This window comes from Idiotropiscis lumnitzeri, unplaced genomic scaffold (assembly GCF_059441095.1).
Source record: "Idiotropiscis lumnitzeri isolate Australia: NSW breed Sydney's pygmy pipehorse unplaced genomic scaffold, RoL_Ilum_1.0 HiC_scaffold_283, whole genome shotgun sequence".
In the NCBI taxonomy this organism is placed as follows: Eukaryota; Metazoa; Chordata; class Actinopteri; order Syngnathiformes; family Syngnathidae; genus Idiotropiscis; species Idiotropiscis lumnitzeri.
Genome location: NW_028283821.1, coordinates 15,001 through 22,500, shown reverse-complemented (window position 1 = coordinate 22,500; position 7,500 = coordinate 15,001).

Genomic DNA, 7,500 nt, shown 5'->3' with positions numbered 1-7,500 from the left:
CCCGAGTCATAGGAAGTGCCGTGTGGCGGGGCCGGGAGGACCGCTCCTCCTGCGTCGGACCCGAGTCATAGGAAGTGCCGTGTGGCGGGGCCGGGAGGACCGCTCCTCCTGCGTCGGACCCGAGTCATAGGAAGTGCCGTGTTGCGCTGGTGGGGCCGTGCCCGCCAACAGCCTTCAGTGGTCGGATACCACGTTTGCAAGCTCCCCGCTGGAATGGGGACTTAGAAGAAATGAGGGGAAAATTCCCCCGGAGCTCCGTGCCTGAGGGCGGGCTGTGAGCCGCGCCGCGTCCGCCAACAGCCTTCCATGGTCGGACACCATTGTTCGCAAGTTGCCCGCTGGAATGGGCACATAGAAGAAATTTCGAGGATAACATCCACCAGAGCGCCAGGGCGGCCGTTATTGCAGTATGCGTCCGCCTGGCAGCTCTCTTCCGCGGGAACCATTGGGCAATTTCTTTCACGGAGGTGGACATAGAAGAATTTTTGTTTCTAAAAACGTGGTTCCTAAAAATGTGCCCCAGGTGTTTTGGAAAACCCGGGTAAACCTGGGAAGTAGGCAAATGACCCTCTGACTAGGGGTAAAAACGTTTGCCTACTGCAGCGCCCCTAATGCAATTCGGCGGAACTGCAACGCCCCTGGTCGCCTAAACGCTACCCCTGGTCGCCTAAACCTCACCCCTGGTCGCCTAAACCTCACCCCTGGTCGCCTAAAAGTCACCCCTGGTCGCCTAAATTGTCAACCCCTGGTCACCTAAATTGTCAACCCCTGGTCGCCTAAAGGGGACTTAGAAGAAATGAGGGGGCAAATTCCCCCGGAGCTCCGTGCCTGAGGGCGGGCTGTGAGCCGCGCCGCGTCCGCCAACAGCCTTCAGTGGTCGGATACAATGTTTGAAAGGTCCCCGCTGGAAAGGGGACTTAGAAGAAATGAGGCAAATTTCCCCGGAGCTCCGTGCCTGAGGGCGGGCTGTGAGCCGCGCCGCGTCCGCCAACAGCCTTCAGTGGTCGGATACAATGTTTGAAAGGTCCCCGCTGGAAAGGGGACTTAGAAGAAATGAGGCAAATTTCCCCGGAGCTCCGTGCCTGAGTGCGGGCTGTGAGCCGCGCCGCGCCCGCCAACAGCCTTCAGTGGTCGGATACAATGTTTGAAAGTTCCCCGCTGGAAAGGGGACTTAGAAGAAATGAGGCAAATTTCCCCGGAGCTCCGTGCCTGAGGGCGGGCTGTGAGCCGCGCCGCGTCCGCCAACAGCCTTCAGTGGTCGGATACAATGTTTGAAAGGTCCCCGCTGGAAAGGGGACTTAGAAGAAATGAGGCAAATTTCCCCGGAGCTCCGTGCCTGAGTGCGGGCTGTGAGCCGCGCCGCGCCCGCCAACAGCCTTCAGTGGTCGGATACAATGTTTGAAAGTTCCCCGCTGGAAAGGGGACTTAGAAGAAATGAGGCAAATTTCCCCGGAGCTCCGTGCCTGAGGGCGGGCTGTGAGCCGCGCCGCGTCCGCCAACAGCCTTCAGTGGTCGGATACAATGTTTGAAAGGTCCCCGCTGGAAAGGGGACTTAGAAGAAATGAGGCAAATTTCCCCGGAGCTCCGTGCCTGAGGGCGGGCTGTGAGCCGCGCCGCGCCCGCCAACAGCCTTCAGTGGTCGGATACAATGTTTCAAAGTTCCCCGCTGGAAAGGGGACTTAGAAGAAATGAGGCAAATTCACCCGGAGCTCCGTGCCCGAGGGCCGGCTATGAGCCGCGCCGTGCCCGCCAACAGCCTTCCACGGTCGGATACAATGTTTCAAAGTTCCCCGCTGGAAAGGGGACTTAGAAGAAATGAGGCAAATTCACCCGGAGCTCCGTGCCCGAGGGCCGGCTATGAGCCGCGCCGTGCCCGCCAACAGCCTTCAGTGGTCGGATACAATGTTTCAAAGTTCCCCGCTGGAAAGGGGACTTAGAAGAAATGAGGCAAATTCCCCCGGAGCTCCGTGCTCGAGGGCCGGCTATGAGCCGCGCCGTGCCCGCCAACAGCCTTCCTTTGGTCGGATACAATGTTTCAAAGTTCCCCGCTGGAAAGGGGACTTAGAAGAAATGAGGCAAATTCCCCCGGAGCTCCGTGCTCGAGGGCCGGCTATGAGCCGCGCCGTGCCCGCCAACAGCCTTCCTTTGGTCGGATACAATGTTTCAAAGTTCCCCGCTGGAAAGGGGACTTAGAAGAAATGAGGCAAATTCCCCCGGAGCTCCGTGCTCGAGGGCCGGCTATGAGCCGCGCCGTGCCCGCCAACAGCCTTCCTTTGGTCGGATACAATGTTTCAAAGTTCCCCGCTGGAAAGGGGACTTAGAAGAATTGAGCAAATTTCACCGGAGCTCCGTGCCTGAGGGCGGGCTGTGAGCCGCGCCGCGCCCGCCAACAGCCTTCCTTTGGTCGGATACAATGTTTGAAAGTTCCCCGCTGGAAAGGGGACTTAGAAGAAATGAGGCAAATTTCCCCGGAGCTCCGTGCCTGATGGCGGGCTGTGAGCCGCGCCGCGCCCGCCAACAGCCTTCAGTGGTCGGATACAATGTTTGAAAGTTCCCCGCTGGAAAGGGGACTTAGAAGAATTGAGTAAAATTCACCCGGAGCTCCGTGCCCGAGGGCCGGCTATGAGCCGCGCCGCGCCCGCCAACAGCCTTCCTTTGGTCGGATACAATGTTTCAAAGTTCCCCGCTGGAAAGGGGACTTAGAAGAAATTTGTGAAAATTCACCCGGAGCTCCGTGCCTGAGGGCCGGCTATGAGCCGCGCCGTGCCCGCCAACAGCCTTCCACGGTCGGATACAATGTTTCAAAGTTCCCCGCTGGAAAGGGGACTTAGAAGAAATTTGTGAAAATTCACCCGGAGCTCCGTGCCCGAGGGCCGGCTATGAGCCGCGCCGTGCCCGCCAACAGCCTTCCACGGTCGGATACAATGTTTCAAAGTTCCCCGCTGGAAAGGGGACTTAGAAGAAATTTGTGAAAATTCACCCGGAGCTCCGTGCCCGAGGGCCGGCTATGAGCCGCGCCGTGCCCGCCAACAGCCTTCCACGGTCGGATACAATGTTTCAAAGTTCCCCGCTGGAAAGGGGACTTAGAAGAAATTTGTGAAAATTCACCCGGAGCTCCGTGCCTGAGGGCCGGCTATGAGCCGCGCCGTGCCCGCCAACAGCCTTCCACGGTCGGATACAATGTTTCAAAGTTCCCCGCTGGAAAGGGGACTTAGAAGAAATTTGTAAAATTCACCCGGAGCTCCGTGCCCGAGGGCCGGCTATGAGCCGCGCCGTGCCCGCCAACAGCCTTCCACGGTCGGATACAATGTTTCAAAGTTCCCCGCTGGAAAGGGGACTTAGAAGAAATTTGTGAAAATTCACCCGGAGCTCCGTGCCCGAGGGCCGGCTATGAGCCGCGCCGTGCCCGCCAACAGCCTTCCACGGTCGGATACAATGTTTCAAAGTTCCCCGCTGGAAAGGGGACTTAGAAGAAATTAGGCAACTTTCCCCGGAGCTCCATGCCTGAGTGCGGGCTGTTTGCCGCGCCGTGCCCGCCAACAGCCTTCAGTGGTCGGATACAATGTTTCAAAGTTCCCCGCTGGAAAGGGGACTTAGAAGAAATTATGAATATTTTTGTTTCTAAAAACGTGATCCCTGAAAATGTGCCCCAGGTGTTTTGGAAAACCCGGGTAAACCTGGGAAGTAGGCAAATGACCCTCTGACTAGGGGGGAAGAACGTTTGCCTACTGCAGCGCCCCTAATGCAATTCGGCGGAACTGCAACGCCCCTGGTCGCCTAAACGCTACCCCTGGTCGCCTAAAAGCTACCCCTGGTCGCCTAAAAGCTACCCCTGGTCGCCTAAACGCTACCCCTGGTCGCCTAAACGCTACCCCTGGTCGCCTAAACGCTACCCCTGGTCACCTAAACGCTACCCCTGGTCGCCTAAACGCTTCCCCTGGTCACCTAAACGCTACCCCTGGTCGCCTAAACGCTACCCCTGGTCGCCTAACTGACCCCTCGTGTGTGGGGATCAACGTTTGCCTACTAGGGCGTCCTCCGGCGGCCTCTCGGCAGTACTGCAGGCCCATTTTAGCCGAGCCCATTGAAATGAATGGGGGAATTTTATACGTTTTTGCCTTTTTTTCCCCCCCTCGTTCTTTTTGTATTTATTCATTTATTTCAACTTTTACCGACTCAACCGCCCTCCGGCGTGCCCTCGGCGGTCCCGCAAGCCCAATTCGGCCGAGCCCATTGAAATGAATGGGGGAATTTTATACGTTTTTGCCTTTTTTTTTCCCCCCCCCTCGTCCTTTTTGTATTTATTCATTTATTTCAACTTTTACCGACTCAACCGCCCTCCGGCGTGCCCTCGGCGGTCCCGCAAGCCCAAATCGGCCGAGCCCATTGAAATGAATGGGGGGATTTTCTACGTTTTTGCCTTTTTTCCCCCCCTCGTCCTTTTTGTATTTATTTACTTATTTCAACCTTTACCGACTTAGGGGCCACTTGGCACCGCCTGTGCCCGGGGAAGGTGCTCATATTCGGCTTCACTGTCAGGCAGCATGCACTCCTCCTCCGGAGCTTCCATTTGGGCAAACTTAGGGGCCGCTTGGCACCGTCCGTGCCCGGGGAAGGTGCTCCTATTCGGGCCAAGTGTGACACACGCCCGCCCTCCTCCTCCGGAGCTTCCATGAGGGTAAACTTAGGGGCCGCTTGGCACCGCCTGTGCCCGGGGAAGGTGCTCCTATTCGGCTTCACTGTCACACAGCATGCACTCATCCTCCGGAGCTTCCATAAGGGCAAACTTAGGGGCCGCTTGGCACCGCCTGTGCCCGGGGAAGGTGCTCATATTCGGCTTCACTGTCACACAGCATGCACTCATCCTCCGGAGCTTCCATAAGGGCAAACTTAGGGGCCGCTTGGCACCGCCTGTGCCCGGGGAAGGTGCTCCTATTCGGCTTCACTGTCATGCAGCATGCACTCCTCCACCGGAGCTTCCATTTGGGCAAACTTAGGGGCCGCTTGGCACCGCCTGTGCCCGGGGAAGGTGCTCCTATTCGGGCCAAGTGTGACACACGCCCGCACTCCTCCTCCGGAGCTTCCATTTGGGCAAACTTAGGGGACGCTTGGCACTGCCCGTGCCCGGGGAAGGTGCTCATATTCGGCTTCACTGTCACACAGCATGCACTCATCCTCCGGAGCTTCCATAAGGGCAAACTTAGGGGCCGCTTGGCACCGCCTGTGCCCGGGGAAGGTGCTCATATTCGGGCCAAGTGTGACACACGCCCGCACTCCTCCTCCGGAGCTTCCATTTGGGCAAACTTAGGGGCCACTTGGCACCGCCTGTGCCCGGGGAAGGTGCTCATATTCGGCTTCACTGTCAGGCAGCATGCACTCCTCCTCCGGAGCTTCCATTTGGGCAAACTTAGGGGCCGCTTGGCACCGTCCGTGCCCGGGGAAGGTGCTCCTATTCGGGCCAAGTGTGACACACGCCCGCCCTCCTCCTCCGGAGCTTCCATGAGGGTAAACTTAGGGGCCGCTTGGCACCGTCCGTGCCCGGGGAAGGTGCTCCTATTCGGGCCAAGTGTGACACACGCCCGCCCTCCTCCTCCGGAGCTTCCATGAGGGTAAACTTAGGGGCCGCTTGGCACCGCCTGTGCCCGGGGAAGGTGCTCATATTCGGCTTCACTGTCACACAGCATGCACTCATCCTCCGGAGCTTCCATAAGGGCAAACTTAGGGGCCGCTTGGCACCGCCTGTGCCCGGGGAAGGTGCTCATATTCGGGCCAAGTGTGACACACGCCCGCACTCCTCCTCCGGAGCTTCCATTTGGGCAAACTTAGGGGCCACTTGGCACCGCCTGTGCCCGGGGAAGGTGCTCATATTCGGCTTCACTGTCAGGCAGCATGCACTCCTCCTCCGGAGCTTCCATTTGGGCAAACTTAGGGGCCGCTTGGCACCGTCCGTGCCCGGGGAAGGTGCTTCTATTCGGCTTCACTGTCACACAGCATGCACTCCTCCTCCGGAGCTTCCATAAGGGCAAACTTAGGGGCCGCTTGGCACCGTCCGTGCCCGGGGAAGGTGCTCCTCTTCGGGCCAAGTGTGACACACGCCCGCCCTCCTCCTCCGGAGCTTCCATGAGGGTAGACTTAGGGGCCGCTTGGCACCGCCTGTGCCCGGGGAAGGTGCTCATATTCGGCTTCACTGTCAGGCAGCATGCACTCCTCCTCCGGAGCTTCCATAAGGGCAAACTTAGGGGCCGCTTGGCACCGTCTGTGCCCGGGGAAGGTGCTCCTATTCGGGCCAAGTGTGACACACGCCCGCACTCCTCCTCCGGAGCTTCCATGAGGGTAGACTTAGGGGCCGCTTGGCACCGCCTGTGCCCGGGGAAGGTGCTCATATTCGGCTTCACTGTCAGGCAGCATGCACTCCTCCTCCGGAGCTTCCATAAGGGCAAACTTAGGGGCCGCTTGGCACCGTCTGTGCCCGGGGAAGGTGCTCCTATTCGGCTTCACTGTCATGCAGCATGCACTCCTCCTCCGGAGCTTCCATTTGGGCAAACTTAGGGGCCGCTTGGCACCGTCTGTGCCCGGGGAAGGTGCTCCTATTCGGCTTCACTGTCACACAGCATGCACTCCTCCTCCGGAGCTTCCATAAGGGCAAACTTAGGGGCCGCTTGGCACCGTATGTGCCCGGGGAAGGTGCTCCTATTCGGCTTCACTGTCATGCAGCATGCACTCCTCCACCGGAGCTTCCATTTGGGCAAACTTAGGGGCCGCTTGGCACCGTCTGTGCCCGGGGAAGGTGCTCCTATTCGGCTTCACTGTCACACAGCATGCACTCCTCCTCCGGAGCTTCCATAAGGGCAAACTTAGGGGCCGCTTGGCACCGCCTGTGCCCGGGGAAGGTGCTCATATTCGGGCCAAGTGTGACACACGCCCGCACTCCTCCTCCGGAGCTTCCATTTGGGCAAACTTAGGGGACGCTTGGCACCGCCCGTGCCCGGGGAAGGTGCTCATATTCGGGCTAAGTGTGACAGACGCCGGCCTATTACCCCCGGAGCGATGGAGCTGGGGGCGCTCGCTCCCCGCCCGTGCCCGGGGAAGGTGCTCCTCTCCGGCCTAAGTGTGGCAGACGCCGGCCTATTACCCCCAGAGCGATGGAGCTGGGGGGCGCTCGCTCCCCGCCCGTGCCCGGGGAAGGTGCTCCTCTCCGGGCTAAGTGTGGCAGACGCCGGCCTATTACCCCCGGGGCGATGGAGCTGGGGGGCGCTCGCTCCCTGCCTGTGCCCGGGGAAGGTGCTCATCTCCGGGCTAAGTGTGGCAGACGCCGGCCTATTACCCCCGGAGCGATGGAGCTGGGGGGCGCTCGCTCCCTGCCTGTGCCCGGGGAAGGTGCTCATCTCCGGGCTAAGTGTGGCAGACGCCGGCCTATTACCCCCGGAGCGATGGAGCTGGGGGGCGCTCGCTCCCTGCCTGTGCCCGGGGAAGGTGCTCCTCTCCAGCCCCAGGTCGCCT